A 16948-nucleotide genomic window follows, 5' to 3' on the forward strand; every position below is an offset into this window, starting at 1 on the left:
AATAGACTCTGTGAAGTAATAAATTTTACTATTGCTTTTTTTGTTTACCAATTTAAAAAAATTATTATTGAGTATAGTTGACATACAATGTTATATTAGTTTCAGGTATACAACAGAGTGATTCCACAAATCCATACATTACTCAATTTTCACAGTAAGTGTGGTCATTTTATTGCTATTTCAACTGCTAAGTTTGAGGCTAATGTGTTCCGCCGTGAAAGATAACTAATGTACTTGGTATGCTATAATCCACATAAAAGAGTGCACAGAAAGATAGAGATATGGCATGACTTCTTTAGCTACTCAAAGTGTCTCTTCCATCCCAAGTTTCATTCCTCATGAGTAGGTGTCTTTAGATATTTAGAATTTTACCACATGGCCAACCCTGTAATCATGAGAAAATGCCCCCCCCCACCATCCCCTGCCAGATCTTCTTCTTTATGTCTTTCTATCCCACTGCCCCAAAGGCCCATCTCCTCATGTTTGGCTTCCCACGGTGAATTGTCAGCCATTTTTATCCATCCGGTTCCACTGTCAGATGGCGAATGGGCCCTCCAGCCCTAAGACTGGAGAAGGGGAGGAAGTGTTCTCTCCAAAGTGTCTACTCAAAGTGGGGAATCAAAAAATAAAACTCAGACCTTTCACACAACGAAGATTGACCCTCTTTCTTCCCAACATGTCTCCTGTAAGTTACTAAACTCACTACATGGCAAAAGGCTTGAGAGGATCCAGTGCCTGAAGCCAAACAGTAAAATAATACTGCCTGCTTTCCTCTTCTCTAACAAATGCTCTAGCTCAGTATTTCTCAAACACATGGATCCCTAGGCTCTTGGGATTCCCAGGGGAGAAAAAAATATGTATCTTCTGTGGACAAGAAGTTAGAGAATTGCTGTATTCTGTAGCCCCCTTGTGGAGATCCGCAACATGTGTTCATGTCCTGCAAAGCAGTGTTTCAATACAAAACCTAGTTAACCCAGCAATTCCCAAATGTGTCTGGACACAGAATATTTATTCTTGCCTAACATGAAAGTTGTGGAATTAGTGTTTAGCAGAATCTTTTGGGAAAATAATGTTTTAGCCAAAATTTTTATTCTCTTTTTCAGTTCAGGTTTCATGACAAAGGCAAATAATGAAGCATTGGATGAGGAGCATCACTGCCAGGTAGATGGACTACAGGAGTGAAGTAAGAAAACCCAGGGTATTTTATTTTAGAGTTTTATTTATTTGCTTACTTTTTTGGAAAAAAAAAACCTTAACATTCACAAGAAATTATAAAGAGTACGGAGCTCCCATGTATACTTTACATAACTTAATGATAATATCTAACCACATCATCAAAAAACTGACTGATGCATTAATAACTAAGCAATTACTCAGATTCCACCAGTTTTTACATATACTTTTTTTTGGCATATAGATTCATGACATTTTATCACATGTATATGTTTGTGCAACCACCACCACAATCAGGATTCAGAACTGTTTTGTCCCCATAAAGAAAGTCTTTTATGGTCTCCTTTTATAGTCATTCACAGAATGTCTCTCTGTTTCTTCACCAGTAATGGGAGATAATAATGGTCCAAATTTCGTACTGATTTGAGAATTGGAAATGTAATGTCCAAATTACCAGGCACACTGTAGGCACTTCTATATGACAGGTCTCTTCCTTCCCCTATTTCAGGAAGAAGGAAGGAAGGAAGGAAGGAAGGAAGGAAGGAAGGAAGGAAGGAAGGAAGGAAGGAAGGAAGGAAGGAAGGAAGGAAGGAAGGAAGGAAGGAGAACAAGAGAGGGGGAGAGGGAGGGAGGGAGGGATGGAGTAAGGGAGAAAGGGAGAGGGAAGGAAGGAAGGGAAGGAGGAAGGAAGGAAGGAAGAAATCATAGAAGAGATCACTCTGAGAATAAGAACTAAATTAAAGGGAGGCCTGGGTGGCTCAGCGGTTGAGCGTCTGCCTTCAGCTCAGGGTGTGATCCCGGGGCCATGGGATTGAGTTCCACATGGGGCTTCCCACATGGAGCCGCTTCTCCCTCTGCCTATGTCTCTACTTCTCTCTTTGTGTCTCTCATGAATAAATAAATTAAATATTTTTTTAAAAAAAGCTAAATTAAAGTGGAAAGTCATTCTGGAAAAAAAATAATATTAAAAAAATTTTTTAATAAAATGGAAAGGTGTGTTTGAGCTTAAGTGTCCATTTACATTTTCTGAACATCAGTCTCCTCATCTGTCAAATGAGGATAGTAATACTATGAAAACTCCAGTCACTGACCCACCTCACCCAGCCCACTCAATTAACTCACACCCTCAGGCACCCAGTGAATGCCCATGGCATCCCGAGCATTCTCAGCAGCACTCAGAGTGCTATCTGACCCCTCCAGCCAATTCCCCACTTGAACTGATGTTCTGATTAACCTCCAACTACCGGTCTCAATTATACTGGGTGAGAGGGCTGCTATACTAGCATGGGCCACCCCAGGGCAGTATAAAACCCTGTTCGATGGTCATTAATGAAATGAACTGTTCCTAGTCACCTTGGTCCAGGTATTCCAGCTATCAGAGCGCTTACAGGTCCTCCATGCACTGGAGATTCCAGGCAGGTGGAAGCCAATGCTCGAGCCTCTCCAGGCTCACCTGAGCACTGCTGCTAAAGTGTACTAAGTAGGGCTTCTTCCAGTAGCTGAGGAGGGACAGGTGCTTCTTCACTGAGTCGGGAAGGGCCTCTCCTAACTCTCCTTCATCCCAGCTCTTTAATCTTACTCTTTCCCATGGGCCGTGACCCTGCCCTTGCCAAGGTCAAGCAGGAGATCCAATTTATTTAACTGAGCACATGCTAACAGTGCTTTAAAAGAAACGATGCCCATCCCTCATACCAAAAGATGACATTCAAGGTGTGCATCAGCCCATAGACACACATACAAATCAATGTGGCTGAGCATTGTGCTTGTTAAAATTCTCAACTTTGCCTGTTTTTGTTTCAACGGGTATATGTGAAAACTGCCCAGACGAGGAGACACAGGTTGGGTGTGCTTACAGTGGTTTCTTTCTGGAGGCCAGGGCCATGTACCTTTTAATTCTCTCCTATGTGTTTACATTCCAAGTTTCTACAATAAGTATGTCTTGTTTTATGAAGGGGAAAACAATGCAGTAAATTTTTTTTTTCTTTAAAAAATAGTTCAGAGGACACTGGTGGTTGAATGTCTGTCTGCCTTTGGCTCAGGTCATGATCCCTGGGTCCTGGGATCGAGTCCCGCATCAGGCTCCCTGCCAGGGACCTGCTTCTCCCTCTGACTATGTCTCTGCCTCTCTGTGTCTCTCATGAATAAATAAATAAAATCTTTAAAAAAATATTTCAGGACTGGGGCACCTGGGTGGCTCAGACAGTTAAGCGCTCGACTCTTAATTTTGGCTTAGATCGTGATCTCAGGTTGTGGAATTGAGCCCTGCATGGGGCGTCACAATGGGCATGGAATCTTCTTACGATTCTCTCTTGCTCTCTCTTAAAAAATAAACAAATAGCTCAGGATTAAGGAAAATATTTTCCAGCAGCCCATTTGCACAGTATAAAACATACTGGACATATGAAGAGCCGCCTGGTTCGAGCTGTGTTTTGGGTAAGATGGAAGCTTGATTGGCAGGCATCACCACATGTAGGGTTGAATGGGCACTTGCCCAGCACTTTCTTGACCGGTGGCAAACCAGAAGGTTTGCCTGGAAGTTTCCCAACCTGCTCTCGGCTAGAACACCTGGCCTTTCAGGCCTCCCATTGCCCAAGAAGAGTCCAGCCTGTTAAAAAAAAAAAAAAAAAAAAAAAAGAAGAGCTACATGAAAACCTCCCCTTGTCCAAACATCACTGATTTCCTCCTGCCTCATCCTGCTTTGGTTCCGTGAACAAAAGTGCACATTGGCAGCCAGGGCAGAAAGCTAAGCCCTTGTGAAAGGCTGGACAAGCCACTAGTTCTGATCAACATAGGCTATGTGTAAAGAAAATAAACCCAGCAATAAAACATGTGTTTGACATAAGAAAATTATGACAGAAATGTATTTGGTAATGTTTCCTCCCTGACACCTGAAACCAGCCAGGTCTGTGAATAAGCATCTCACAAACATTTGCTCTTAATGTTTACACTCTGTAGGTGTGGGCCAAGCTAGAAGGAGCAGAACAGGAAGCAAGAGAACTTGATTCTAGTCATGGCATGAGGGATGGGCTCCCCACTAAGCACTGGCTGGTCTTGGTCAGCGGGCAGGAGATGGGGTAAACCATGGGCCAGGGCCTGGGAAAGGCAAAATCTATGCATCACCTGCTATGTTTCTTCCCATTGCAGAACGTGTAAAGATAACCCCCCAAAGGGTGGGGGTTGATCTCATCCCTTTGATATGGAAGAGTTTGGTTCTTGTCTCACCAGTCAAAGAATGAATCTTGTGGCAGACAGAGAGGGAGCAAAGTGATAGAAATTTATCAAGCGAAGATACAGACAAAGTTCTCAAAAGTGAGAGGGGTCCCAACAGGGTTGCCATTGAGGGCTTTTTTTTTTTTTTTTTTTTTTTTTTTTTTTCTCTTTTACAGGCAACTGACCAGGAAACTTAGCAAATTTCTTATCAATATCAGAGTGGATTTATAAATTTCATGTCTATAGTTAGAACAAACATGGTGGACTTGTAACAAACAAGATGCTTCTTCATGAGCACAAACAAGGTGTTCCCTTCTCTCTGGTTAATACCCCCTCCATAATATTTCTCTACATCTGGGGTTTCTGTGAGTCTAGTAGCCATTAAAGGGGGATACTCCCTAACAATTTGAAGCTAGGGAGCCAGATTTATTTTCCTATTTTTACAGTCTTATCTCTGTTTCCTTGGGATGGGTAGGAGCCTGACTCTGGGGCCTTTCCCTTACCTTGCCCTGCCTAGCCCCATCTGCCCTAACTTGTTCCTACATCTCCTTGAGCAGGATTTCAGGCATCAGGATACCACAGGCTCCCGTGTCCAGGGAGAAGAATATCAGGTAGCCTTGTGGGGAGGAAAGAACCCTGAACTCGGGAGTATGTGACTTTGGGCAAGTCCTTTAACTTTTCCTCTCCCACGTGTTAAATAAGATAATAAGTAGTTCTATGTATTGAGCATCAACTGTGCACCAGGCACAGACTAAATACAGTTTATCTCATCCCCTAAGCCCTAAAAGCTGGTGAGGACATTAAACAACTTGCTCAGGATCCTACTGCCAGCCAATAGTCAAGCTGGAATTCGGTCTCAGGTCTCTCTGACCCCAAAATTTATGCTCCTAACTAAGGGGCGACACTGTCTCCTGCCTCAAAGGGATCAAGTTGAGTTAATGCAAATGCCAACCATAAAATGATAATCAGGTATCAGAGCTGGCTGTTGTTATTGCCATTTTTAATAACCAACAGAATTACAGAGGCTAAGGTCATTGCTTCTAGCAAATGACAGTCCAAAGCAGACCAGTGTTGGATATAAAAGTTTGTAATATGAACCAAGACATTGACAGATGAGTGAAAGCTTCAGAGAAATGGAAAGAGGCTATGGGGAGTCCATAGAGACAATTGGCACACCCACCCGTTTAGGTCTTGTCTGCCCGTCTCCTGAGATCCACGCTTTTGCTGAGCCCTAAAAGATTAAGACTCACGAGTGAGCATTGGCCAATTATATACACATAAGCCTTCTAATGGGGACAAAACCTCAGTCAGTATTTTCTCTGAACAACATTTCTCATCAAGATACTGGGGCTTAGTTCAACTAAAAGCTATTATCCTTCAACAGAGACTCTGAACAGGACTCGAGGTGAGGAGTTTACTTAGCTCTCTATGGATTGAGGTCAAAGTTGGCCTGGGCAGTGGATTTTAGCATTGTGCTGGTGGCCAAGGGCTCACGGAGAAGCAGCCCAGAGTGAAGACAGGGCCGAGACAATCATCAGAAATGGAGCCAGAGCAATGAGTCGACCACAGTGTGTTCTCTTCTGGAAAAATGTATCCTCTTAGTCAGTGACAGGGATCCTCCGGAAGGCAACTGAACTTTGGTATCAGAACTTCTGCAAAAAGGGACGCCTGGGTGGCTCAGTGGTCAAGCGTCTGCCTTCGGCTCAGGGCATGATTCCAGGGTCCTGGGATCGAGTCCCACATCAGGCTCCATGCATGGAACCTGCTTCTCCCTATGTCTCTGCCTCTCTTTGTGTCTCTCATGAATAAATAAATAAAAATCTTAAAAAAAAAAAAAAAACCACCTCTGCAGAGCCCAGATTCTTCCTAAGAGAAACAAGAGGGAATGCTGAGTGCTTTCTCCCAGAAATTCTGCCCCCTGACTCAAGTGCTAGAAAGGTACGTCCAGCCCAGTTGGGGGTATCTCAGAGATTTTCCACAAAATGTAATTCTGAAATTTTAGAATCTTGGAATCATAGCCTCTTAGAATCAATGAATTTCAAAATTCCTCCAGGGCATGGGTCATGTCTTATATTTGCTTCCTCAGCACATAGCACAGACTCTGACACAGTAGAGGTGATGAAATGTTTCTGTAACCTTCCTATATTCATGAGTGTCCTCTAGCCAAGCTGCGGAGTCATATCCAAATAAGTACGGTCCAGCTTCTAAATGAAGATTTTTGAAGAAATCTTTTTAATTTATGTTTCTCAGGAAACCTGATAGGGGCTCCAGTTAGTCATCCTCAAGTACTCATGCCTCTTCTCTCCAGTTTCTCACACCCAGCAACCTCTCCAGATGACATCTCCCCACGCCCCAACCTCTTGGACATTTTTCCTGTATCCCTCCTTAACCTTCATCCCCCAGCCCTTTATTTTTTTAAGATTTTTTATTTATCTATTCATGAGAGACACACACAGAGAAAGGCAGAGACATAGGCAGAGGGAGAAGCAGGCTCCATGCAGGGAGCCCACTGTGGGACTCAATACCAGGACCCCAGGACCATGACCTGAGCCAAAGACAGATGCTCAACCACTGAGCCACCCAGGTGTCCCTCCCCAGCCCTTTATACCATGTTGCAATTCAGCATGTCCAGCTAAGTCCTTCTCCCCTTCTTCTCTGCCAATCTCTCCCTACATTTTCTTGAGATTAAATACAACATCAGCTCTGAGAACAGGGATGGCAACCACTGAACCCATCCTGGATGGGAAGGGAGAAGGTGTCAAAAGTAAAGAAGGCAAATCAGGGTGGCTGGAGGTAAATTTAGCAGAAGACAAAAGACATAGCAGAAAACCCTCACCTCCACTATAGTTTTAGGAAACACCATCCTGCAGGTTGATAAACAAGTGGATACCTAGAACGTCAGAGTCTGGAAGGACCCAGAACACACCTCATTCTTTCCCAATCTACCAGCACCAGGAGTTTTCTCTGTACTGTCCAGGGTTTATCCAGCTGCCACGGGAACACTTCTGGGAACCAGCCACATCCAGAGAGGAGCAGAGCCTGGAACAGGTCCATCCCCTCATGAGCCCTCACACGGTGAAGCTCTCACGAGGCTCAGTCTGGAATGGGAAGCCTCTGGCAAAGCTAACCCCAGAAACTGCTCCAAATGGACCCAACCTGCCACGGAGCTACCTCTCTTCTTCAGGAAATCGCTGAAGAAATGGCAAAGGAAAACCAAGAAGCAAGTCAGGGAAAGAAAGGACGAAGCAGAGAAAGGAGGTACAGGGCTGCCTATGCGGGGGCCTGGGCCCGGGCCCTGAGCGCAGGCTCACCTCTGCAGCCTTTTGGGCAGCGGATCATCCCGGGCTCCTGCCCGCGTCCTGAGGCCGAGGCCGAGGCCTCTCGTCCCTCAGCACCTTGCTGTCACCGTCAAAGGCAAAGGTACTTGCGAATGCTCATTCTCCTGATTTCCCCTCCTCCCCGAGCCCCCATCCCTGTGTACAGAGTCCCAGGCCGGGAAGTGGGTGTCACCTGCCGTGTGCCCGAGTCCCTGCTAGACTCGCACTGAAGGCTGTGTTTTTTTGTTTTTGTTTTTTGTTTTGTTTTGTTTTTTCTGAAGGCTGTGTTTTAACAAGTGCGCCAACGCCACTATATTGTCCCCTGCTCCCCGAGGAGAGAATCTGGCACCGTCTCCGGGTTCCGTGAGCACCTGCTGCTCGCCGGCAGGCTGGATTTCCATGCTCACGAGGGCAGGGCAAGGGGTCACAGATTTTTCTTGGGCCTCTCCAGCGGCGCCAGGGGCCACAGCGATCTGGTTCTCAGGCCCAGCAACTGGCATACGCTGGACCGGGGAGTGGATGGTGGTTTGAGCATCTCGGAGGCCGTAAGCGCGCTCCTCCTGTACCGTGCCCCTGGGCAGCCAGCCAGCAGCACCAGCTGCTGTCAGGGAGAAGCTTCTGGCGCGGCCGCTCGCCACCCGGAATGGGAGTGGGGAGACGTGATGTGATTGCACTCTAGATAGGGCGGTGGTTACACAGAAGGAACAGCGCAAATACTTGATGCGATGGCTCTGGGCAGGGCAACGGCTGCAAATAAATAGAACATTTCACTTTTGGTCAAAGGTTAAAGGAATTAATACAGTTTTTGACACAAGAAGAACTGAGGTCTTACCTTGCTAAGTGTACTAAGGTGCCGATGCCAGATGACCTCTGCTGCTCCCTAGCAAGCAAGATGATTCGAGTACCTGCTGTGTGGTGGTCCTTGTGCTATGTGCCAATACCGGGGACCACCCAGAGACGAGCAGGCATATATGAGAAGCTGTTTAGGGGAGTCCCCCATCAGCTAGAGCCCAGGTAAGCATGCCCCTCCATTCGCTGGCTGTGTGTCTTCCTGCACGTTACCAAACGTCTCTGTGCTTCAATTTTCTCATCTTAGAAATAATTTCTGTTTCATAGTTTGTAGGGATTCAGTAACAAAGTACACTTACGGAGCATAGCACATTGTCAGTGCTTAAAAACGAGATGTGACTTAGTAAATTAATTTTTAATAAAGTCCAAGGCAGACTCTAGTTAGTGCCTGTAGTTAGTGCTACACTGTGAGAAATACAGAAGGAAGAGAGACAGTTGCACATGAGAGAAGCAGAGAAGCTGCCCTGATGAGGAGATGCCTCAACTGCAAAATTTATAACACCTGCTCCACTACAAGGTCCTGATAAGGTGTATTCTCGAATTTTCACACTCATTTTAATCTAAAGCATTGGAAGGATGACAGAAATGGCCGCAGGTTTAGAAAAAAAAATTTACCAAAAGTGGAGGTCATTTTAAGAGGCAAAATAATAGTTAATAAAGATCGATTATTAACTCTCGTATATCACGGGATCTAAGACACATGGATATTTTATGCACCACCAAGAAGGAGTAACAGCTATGAACTGAATAATGAGACAGTGTTTTCATAACAGCAATTGTTAAGATGCATCCTATTTCAGATATGTTTTAAAAGGTGAAAAAAATGAGCATCTGCGAATCAGTGAAGTATTTGCCATACTCTATACTAATGAGGATGCATTTTAAAAGCATTTTTTCATTAAGCCCCTGCAAAAATAGGTACAATAAAATCCATTCAACAGATGAGGACACTGAGGCACAGAGTAGTGAAGTAATTTGTTTAGGGTCCCATAACTAGAGCTGGCAAGCAGATTCAGAGCCACCTGACAGAAATCCCAAGGGCCTATGTGCCATAGTATGCACGAAAGCCCTAAAACCCCGAGCACCTGAGTGAGAGAGACAGAGAAGTACATGCAGAATGTAGAGAGCTCTGAATGCTGGGGTTAGGACTGGCCCTCCGCTCCAGGGTCATACACTGAGCCTCGCTGTATGGCAAGGACCTGTTAGGCACTGGGGGGGTGGGGAGGGGGGGCAGCCCCAAGTAAGAAACAGACCAGACCCGTGCCTTGCAGAGCTCATGGCTGAGCAAAGGATCGGCATCTGATGGACCATTCAGGGGGACAGGTGCCAGGCTGAAGGTTTGCAGAGAGTACACCTGGAAGGGAAATTTGACCCAGTGTTGGGAGGTCAGGGAGGGCTTCCCAGAGAAAGTGACATGGTGATCTGAATAATGGATCAGAAAAGGAGAAAGGTGTGGCACCAAGTACCCCATGCGCTCTCCTACAATTTCCCAGCCTCCCTTGCAGCTAGGTTGGAGCCATCTGACCAATTCTGCCAATAGAAGGTAAGAGAAGGTGACCCGTGGCACTTCCAGGCTGAGTCCGTTAAAAGACGGGGACTCCTCCTTTTCCTTTGCACCAGTGACTTAGAGGCCACTTCTCCAGAGGGAAAGGACCACCCGATCCATACTGCACCTCACAGGAATGAGACATAAACTTTAAATGAGTTCAGTGACTGAAATTTAGGGTTTAATTCACTATCACCACATAACGTAACTGATTCTGATTCATTCAATAGGAGGAAATGTTCCATGCAGGGAAAACAGAATGTGAAAAGGCAAGAGCGTGGGAACTTGGAGGAGCTGAGGACTTCCTCCGACTGCAACAGGAGCACAGGGGAGCTGGTGGCATGAGAGGAAGCTAGAGAGATAGGACTGCCTCCCAGGGTGCTGCAGGCCGTGAAGGAAGTCTGGGCGGCTATGGTTCAGAGAATGGATTAAAAGTGGAGTGAGACCAGCTGACCGATGCTGGAGACTTCAAGTTCTGAGAGTGGCATTGAGTGTGACTATAAAGAAACAGACATGAGAAATACCACCACATGGTATTTGAGGTGGGTCAAACTTCCCTCCAAGATCTTGAGATACCAGGACGATGGTGGTGTGCTCAGCAGAAGGGGTCTGACCTGCACATGTTGACACTGAGGTTAAAGGATCATCGTCCCAGGGAATTCAAGGAGCAGGGCCTGGCAGGGCAGATTCAGATTCGGGAGCTAGCCTCTGCTTCCTCCTGGGCTACGATTCCTTCCTGCTTCTCTCTATTCGCAACAGGTTCAGCTAGATGTGCTCTCTACATTAAGACTTCTATGACAGGCTGAGTTTTCCTAAATGCTCTGTAAAGACCAATTAATTGCACTAATTTATCTATCAGCTTTTTCTGGAATGAGCATCTAAGACATAATTAGACAACTGTCGTTAAACCTATGGAACAGCTCCCTGGGAGCAGTCAGCAGTGAAGGGGTATGTTTTCCTTTGTGGCTGCCACCTCAGGTGGCGGTGGGAAAATATAAAGAAACAGGTATAGAGGTGTCGGAGAAGGGAAGGAGGCTCAAAGCTACCACCTGGTGAATTGCTCCCTAGAGAAGAATGTGCTGTGACCCGGTGGTGGCTCCGTGTGCTGGAACGGGCTCCTACCAGCTCAGAAATTAAATATTTAGGATTCTTGCAAGCTGGCTGGTAGCTCAAGGTTGGCCATGGCGAGAGTCAGCACAGAAATCCACAAATGCTACAAGTCAGGGCTCTTCACGAAAGGAGCAGGGAGCCTGTTAACCAGCACATCACTGGTTTATACCGAAGGAAGGTTGCAGGAATGGGAATGTAGGGGTTGGAAAGCCATCTCAGTATCTGGCGCCACCCACTTCTTGGGGGAATAGCCAAGAGCCGTTCTTGATGGCTACCTTTCCCTCATGCTCCAGTTCCAATCGACCAAATACTCTCAATCCCGTCTCCCAGAGACATCTTCGTTATCTGGCACCTGCCCTCTCACCTAGCACTCCTCTCCTTCTCACTATGTTTAGAACATTTCCAGTCTGGACCTTTGCATACTCTGGGGTACTCCTAGAATGTTCTTCCCCCCGTTAGGAGTGATTGGGGTCGGGACATCTGGGTGGCTCAGTGGTTGAGCATCTACCTTCAGCTCAGGGCGTGATCCTGGAGACCCGGGATCGAGTCCCACGTCGGGCTCCTTGCATGGAGCCTGCTTCTCCCTCTGCCTGTGTCTCTGCCTCTCTCTGTGCGTCTCTCATGAATAAAAAAAAAAAAAAATGGAGTGACTGGGATCATCTTATCTTCAGATCTCAACTGTAAAGTTGCTTCTCCTGAAGACCTCCCAAGACTACACCTCCTAAAACAACCCCTCTGGGGTGTCTGGGTGACTCAGATGGTTAAGCGTCTGCCTTCAGCGTAGGTCATGATCTCAGGGTCCTGAGATCAAGTCCCAAATCTGGTTCCCTGTTCAGTGGGAAGTCTGCTTCTCCCTCTCCCTCTGCCTCTCCCCACCACTTCGTGCTCAACCTCCCTCTCTCAAATGAATAAAATCTTTTTAAAAAATAAAAAATAAAACAGCATTCTCTATAGTATTTTTCTTTTTTTCACTTTGTCTCTTTCATAGCACTTTTTACACTTTATCTTGTTGTATGACTCTTTCGTTGACTTTCTAGCAAGTGGGAAACTCCAGGAGGGCAAGCTTGGTTTCTATCCTATTACTCATGCCTCCCATGGAGGCACAGAATTGGAGACCAATAAGTATTTACTGCAGAAACATTGGATAAAGTGGCAAACCCCCCAAATTCTGTAGTTGTGAGTCATACCAACACCCCCTTTTTCAAGGTCTGGTCCTTCTTAAGGCTGGAGGGTGTTGCTATTAAAAATTCAAACCAGGGCGACTGGTGGGTGGCTCAGTCAGTTAAGGAACTGCCTTCAGCTTAGGTCAAGACCCTAGGGTCCTGGGATCAGTCCCACATTGGGGCTCACTGCTCAGCGGGGAGCCTGCTTCTCCCTCTCCACCTTGCTCTCCATCCTATTCATTCTCTCTGTCAAATAAATAAATCAAATATTTTTTTAAAAATTCAAACCAATGGAATTCACAAGACGGATGATCTCGCTGATGCTGTAAGCCATCTCCAGTGGCCAGATGGAAGTAAGGTGATGATGTTTCCTCCCCCAGCTGATATGGGAGGGCATTTCAATGGAGTTTATGGGCCCACCTCTTCCATTGCATTATTTCACAAGTTTCTCTCTTCACCATGACAGTCCAAAGTAAAATCAAAGGGAAGAGTTTTCCTGTCACTGTGACCTTCACTTCTAAGCCTGAAATGATCGCTTTTGACAGTCTCTTCTTTCCCTGAGCCCTCCTGACATCATAGAACACTCAGGACCTTCCTTGGAGGTTTAGAAGGATTGGAGTTTACTAGACTTGGCACCAAGGAAACCATTTGGCTCCTCCTATGTGTTCCGCATCAGCATAAATAAATACCAAAATCACATACATCAACCACCTCAACAGGGAAATGTTCTAAAACAGGAGAATGGCCCTCTTCCCCAGACTCCTTGGTAGTCTGTCAAGTGGGAGAACCTTGTTGCCGTCCCTTCGCCTACTCCACTCCCAAGGAGCCCTATAAGTCTCAGTCATACATGAGTGTATCTCCATCCACATTAGACAGGTTGGTGTCTAGATCAGCAATGCCTGCTGGGAGCTCTGTTGCCTAGAACATGGCATTCAGCCCAATGGCCAGATGCCAAGTGACAAAACCATTGGGGGAGGAGATGACTCCTTCAACACCTTCTTCAGTGATACAGGGGCTGGCAAGCATGTGCCCAGGGAAGGGTTTGTAGACCTGGAACCCACGGTCATTGATGAAGTTTGCACTGGCACCTACTCAGGCTCTTCCACCCTGAGTAGCTCATCACAAGCAAGGAAGATACTGCCAATAACTATGCCCAAGGGCATTACACCATTGACAAGATCATTGATCTTGTCTTGGGCCAAATTAGGAAGCTTGGTTGACCAGCACTTGGTTCTTCAAGGCTTTTTGGTTTTCCACAGCTTTTGGAGTGGGAACTGGTCCCAGGCTTAACACCCTGCTGATGGAACATCTCTCTGTCAAACATGGCAAGAAGTCCAAGCTGGAGTTCTCCATTTAGCCAGGCCCCCAGATTTCTATAGCTGGATTCGAGCCCTACAACTCCATCCTCACTACCCACACACCCTGGAGCACTCTGACTGTGCCTTCACAATAGACAACAAGGCTATCCATGACATCTGTCATAGAAACGTCACTATTGAACACCCAACCTGCACCAACCTTAACTACCTTATTAGCCAGACTGTGTTTTCCATCACTGCTTCCCTCAGATTTGACGGAGCCCTGAATATTGCTCTGATGGAATTCCACATGAAACTGGTGCCCTATCCCTGCATCCACTTTCCTCTGGCCACATATGCCCCTGTCATCTCTGCTGAGAAAGCCTACCATGAACAGCTTACTGTAGCAGAGATCACCAATGCGTGCTTTGAACCAGCCAACCAGATGGTGAAGTGTGACCCTTGTCATGGTAAATATATGGCCTGCTGCCTGTTGTACCATGGCAACATGGTTCCCAAAGATGTCGATGCTGCCATTGTCACCATCAAGACCAAGTGTACCATCCAGTTTGTGGACTGGTGTCCCACTGGCTTAAAAGTGGGCATTAATTGCCAGTCTTCCACTGTGGTACCTGGTGAAGACCTGGCCAAAGTACAGAGAGTTGTGTGCATGCTGAGCAACACCACAGCCATTGCTGAGGCCTGGGATTGCCTGGACCACAAGTTTGACCTAATGTGTGCCGAGCATGCCTTTGTTCACTAGTATGTGGATAACAGCATGGAGGAAGGAGAGTTTTCTGAGGCCTGTGAGGACACAGCTGCCTTAGAGAAGGATTATGAAGAGTTTGGATCAGATAGTGCTGAGGGAGAGGATGAGGGTAAAGAGTATTAACCTGTCTATGATTTTAAACTCTGTTGTCTTGGGACTGTCTTATTTCTGTTGTGGAAGCTGTCTGTTGTGGCCCTAACTTGTCAATAAAAATTATGTTTCTATCTTTAATTAATTAATTAATTAATTAATTAAAATAAAACAGGAGAATGCAGGGATTACTGACTGACTCTTCTCAAGAACTAAAGCCATATCTCACGGTGGGGTTGGGGACAGGGATACAAAGCAGTGTAGCCAACAGAGCCTATGGTGACCTCCAATGACCTCCACCTCCTGGTATTCATATCTTGTATAGTTCTCTCCCAATGTGGATGGAAACCGTGACTTGTTTCTAACCAAAAGAATATGGAAGATATGAAGGGAATTTGCTGATTTGAGATCCTAAATCAATTTGAGTTCATCAAAGGATGTATTATCCTCAGTGGGTCTACTTTAACTGCACAAATGGCCTAAAAACAGAGACTTCACCCCCCTCAAGGCAAGAGATTCTCCACACTGGCTTGATGAAGTACTATGGTGAAGAAGCCCATATAGTAAGGAACTGTGAACATTCCCTAGGACCTGAGAACAGCCTCCAGGCCACAGCCAGCAAACACCTGGGGCCTTTAGTCACATAACCTCAAGGAAATAGGCGACAACTTCAGCCACAGCACACGAATGAGCTTGGAAGCGGGTTCTTCCCCAACTGAGGCTCCAGATGAGAATGCAACCAAAAAAAAAAAAAAAAAATACCCACTTGATTACAATCTTGTAAGACACTGAGTGGAAGACCCAGTTAAAATGTGCCCAGATCCAATGCACAGAAACTTTGAGATACTATTTGTTGTTTTAACCCATTAAGTATGTGGTAATTTGTTATGCAACAATAGACAATTCACACAGGCAGTGACAAGAGCTAATCCCATGAAATAGTAACTAGAGATTCATTAATACCCACCGTCTGTAATGTCCTGCTTGTTAGTCCTGCTGTGGGTCATTTCTGATCCCAGACAAAGCATTTCAGGTGTTCCCTAGGATGTAAACTTGGTCATTCACTTGAGCACCCCCTATGTACCAGGCACTGTTAGGGACTGAGGATTCAAAGAGACTATGATATTATCTTTCTTTCAAGGAGCTTACAGACCAGGTGGAGAGATAATGTAAGTCACTGCTTGATCAGCACATGTTTACAGAGGGATGACAGTGTGGCAGGCATTGTGCTAAGTACTGTGGCCAGAGAAGGAAAAGGGTCCGCTCAACTTGAAGTGTCATCCAGATTATAAGGAACTGGAGGCAGCTTCTAATGGCTGACAAGAGTCAATTGTTAAAATTTCCATGACCCAATTGTTTAACACAGTCATAATTAGAAGTTAAATTATTTAAACTTACAAATTAAATAAATTATATTTTTTAAAGGTAATAAATACCCAAAACTCATCATATCCTAATTGTTTTTCTACATTTTACTTCTATCTATGCTCTTGAAGTTGCAGGCAACTATTATATATGTGGGGTGGAAATGCTATATAGTGGTGTGCTAGTATGTGTGTCTTCCAAACTCCACATTTAGTGATTTTTGCAATGGCAGCTGCAAATACACACAGCCATAGTGTGTGTATTTATGCCACAGAAATTGGCAAACATTACAGATTTGAGCTTGATTTACTGCCTTGTTGATACTCTAAGCCCTAGGCCTTAAGAAAGTGATGGAGAAATGTTAACAATGCAGCAAACATTAAGTGTGTCATGTGCTATAGCCATTACATTTAAGATGAACAAAAAAATCAAGGAAACATTCTTCCAGTATCCAAAAACTGTTGTGTAATTCAGCAAAGGAGTCATTCATGTCATTGACAATCAAGTGAAGTTTTGACACACATCTTAAAACTCACTTTCATTTTATTTATTAATGTAAATGAAAATATCAACCAAAGTTCATCACAGAACTACACTTGCTCATCATGAAAGACCTCTTTACTGAATCAGAAAGTGATCAAATATATATTCATAGTCTAATGGTGTCAAATCGTGGTTGAATTGCAACCAAAAATTGGCTAAGATAAGAGTCAGAATGAAAGCATTCTGTGAGTCAATGACCATATGAAATTTATAAGAAAGAGTATTGGGGATCTCTGGGTGGCTCGCAGTTTAGCACCTGCCTTTGGCCCAGGACATGATCCTGGAGTCCTGGGATCCAGTCCCACATCAGGCTCCCTGCACGGAGCCTGCTTCTCTCTCTGCCTGTGTCTCTGCCTCTCTCTATGTGTCTCTCATGAATAAATAAATGAAGTATTTTTTTAAAAAAGAGTATTGTGTTATTCTTATGTAATAATAAGTGTGTTTTTGACACATATCCTTTATACCAGTACAATATAATAAATCTACTTATGTAAAGAAGATGTGGTATATATATA

The 16948-nt window shown here is 45.1% G+C and overlaps 1 pseudogene; it reads left to right on the plus strand.

Annotated features, from left to right (window-relative positions):
• The first annotated feature begins 13316 nt into the window (after positions 1-13316).
• LOC140611316 (tubulin alpha-1C chain pseudogene) lies at positions 13317-14558 on the plus strand (annotated as a pseudogene).
• Positions 14559-16948: the final 2390 nt, after the last annotated feature.

Source organism: Canis lupus, chromosome 19 (genome assembly GCF_048164855.1).
Source record: "Canis lupus baileyi chromosome 19, mCanLup2.hap1, whole genome shotgun sequence".
NCBI lineage: Eukaryota > Metazoa > Chordata > Mammalia > Carnivora > Canidae > Canis > Canis lupus.